Source organism: Urocampus carinirostris, unplaced genomic scaffold (assembly GCF_059441175.1).
Source record: "Urocampus carinirostris isolate Australia breed hairy pipefish unplaced genomic scaffold, RoL_Ucar_1.0 HiC_scaffold_21, whole genome shotgun sequence".
NCBI classification, from domain to species: domain Eukaryota; kingdom Metazoa; phylum Chordata; class Actinopteri; order Syngnathiformes; family Syngnathidae; genus Urocampus; species Urocampus carinirostris.
In genome coordinates, this window is record NW_028283128.1 from 476075 (window position 1) to 478805 (window position 2731).

A 2731-nucleotide genomic window follows, 5' to 3' on the forward strand; every position below is an offset into this window, starting at 1 on the left:
TGTTAATCATGAATTTGCTGTAGATGTCTCGGTATAGCAGTCCTACCCACTTGATGTATTTTTGGGGAAAACCACATTTTTGCAATACCCTGAAGAGGTATGGTGCGAGACTCGATCAAAGGCTTTTTCAAAGTCTAGGTTTAGGACCGCTAGTCGCATGTTTCTGTCTCTCGCATAACAAATGGTGTCACGGATCAGCATGAGACTGTCGCTGATCTTCCTTCCCACAATGGCACAGGTTTGGTCTGGATCAACCAAGTCTCCCAAGACTACAGACATTTGTGTTGCTAGAAGCTTGCTGAAAATTTTACAGTCCACGTTTAAAAGCGTTATGGGTCGCCAGTTTTTTAAGTCAATTTTGTCTCCTTTTTTGTGCAATAGAGTAACTATCCCTATTCTGAAACTGTCTCTTTAAGTTTCTTGTTTTTTTCCTGCATTTTTAAAAAAGGTCTGTGTTCGTTTCTTTGTCATTTCCCACCATTGTGCTTGTGAATCATACGAGTCTTGAAGGGTCTGCCAGTCTTTGTACAGCTCCCTGTATTGTGCGGCCTAGCATATCCGACTGGATGTCCTCTAAGAGTTCGTACCTGAGTTGTCTGTCGGTATGTTATTGAGGTTAAAATCATTCCCTATATAAGAAAGTCTTGCTAAGATTGCGCGTCCGTCTCTCATCACAGTACTCCCCTTTAGGATGAGTTGAGGGTTGTTTATCAAAATGGCTACCCCATCGTTACGGTTTTCATTCGAGCCACTCCATAATGACGGATATGGCCAAATCTCTTCCCACTGTTTATAATTTTTTAGAAAGGGGATGCAGCATTCTTGTAGTAAAAACACATCCGTTCTGAACAATAAAACGCTGTGAGCCTTAACCTTTGATCTCACACTTCTCACATTGATAGTAGAGAATGTAATGTTCATAATTATTGTTAAAGTATTTAAACTACTTGGACAAAACCGGGGGATCCGAGTCCATTCTTTGGTGATCATCGAGGGTGTCACCTGTGTCAGACACATCACTTAAGAGCAGTACCTCATTTGGAGACTCACCGGGGAAAACTTTGGAATCCTCTGACTCTCTGTCTGTGGTTCCAGGTCTTCCCCTTTTTTTTGGGTTAGGGGGTGAGCCAGAGGACCTATCAAGGGGTCTCTTACTTCCCTGCCCACAAAGGGTCCGATTTTTTCCCTCCCCGACTTCCTCCGTCTCAACTTCATACAGTTCCCTTGTGGGCTTTTTCATCGGCAATCGGCTTTCTTCTAAATCTCTTCTCTTTGTTTCCGGTGTTTTCACCACCCACAATTTTGTCTTACTTTTACCCCTCTTTCCAGTGCCCGTAGGGTTTTTTGGGGAGTCGTTCGCCTTTTCGATTTGTTTGTCTTTTTCAAATCCCGGAAGTGGCATAGCAAACAATTTTGTTATTTTGGACTCTCTTCCAGGCCCTTCCTGATTAATATGTGTTTTTGGAGTGACAGTTGCCTTTTCTATTTGTTTGTCTTGTCCAAATTCAGGTATTTGATGAAAAATCGAATTAGAATTTCCAGTTCCTTCCTGACTCAAATTTGATTCTTTGGTCTCTCCTCCAGAGGTTTGGGATGTATTTTCAATTTGTTTGTCTTGTTCATTGTCTTTGTGCATTTCTTGTTCATCTTCATTGGGTATTTCCATAATTTTATTCATTTCCTGTTCATCTTCATTGGGTATTTCCATAACTTTATTCATTTCTTGTTCATTTTCATTTTGTATTTCCATAACTTTATTCATTTCATTGTTTTTGTTGTCTTTTTTCATTTCATTGTCTTTGTTACATATATTAATTTAATTATCTATGTTGTCTGACATCATTTCATTGTCTTTGTTGTCTTTGTTAACTCCCTAGCTTTCAACTTGTTAGCAAACGATTTTGGGCAGTTTCTATAGAGGTTGTTCGTTTCTCCGCAGAGATTGCATTTTCTGCTATTGGTGCATTCCTCAAAGGAATGTCCAATTGTCCTGCACTTTCCACAAAAAATTCGATCACATACCTCAGCCAGATGCCCATGCTCACCACATTTATGACAGAGTTTCGGTTGTCCTTGATAGTGGATAAAGCCAGAGTTTTCCCCCAGGAATATAGTCGACGGGAGTTGTTTCAGTCCCTGAAAGCCCTGAGGATCTTGCCATTGCTGGATGGGTATCCTCCAGGCACAATTCCAATTGTTTTTCTCATCCCTCACCTTCATAGCCTGGCCTTTTATCGAGCAATATCTACTCAACAAATAACAGATGTCATCAGCATTCACCATTTCATTAAACATCCTGACAATAACTATCTTGTTAGCATTATCAGACAGCTTCTCCACTGTAAATCCAGAAAACTGGGGCCTCACCCCCTCAAAACGATTCCAAAACTCTTGATAAAGAGCCGCCGTTACAAAACTTACATCAAAGCCTTTGCCAGAAGGCAAGTTTATGACGCAATGTAAGTCCTCCATTTTAAACTTCAGAATTTTATCAATGTTGGGGAGGCAGCGTCATGAAGAAGGATTCCTCTCGTCTCAATAAACTGGCGAGGAAAGCGAGCTCTGTTGTGGGCACAGAGCTCGACAGCCTGACAACAGTAGCTGAGAGACGGGCACTGAAAAAGCTGCGGTCAATCATGGACAATTCATCACATCCACTACACAGCATTATATCCAGACAGAAGAGCAGCTTCAGCGACTGACTGCTGTTACTGTCTTGTACCACGGACAG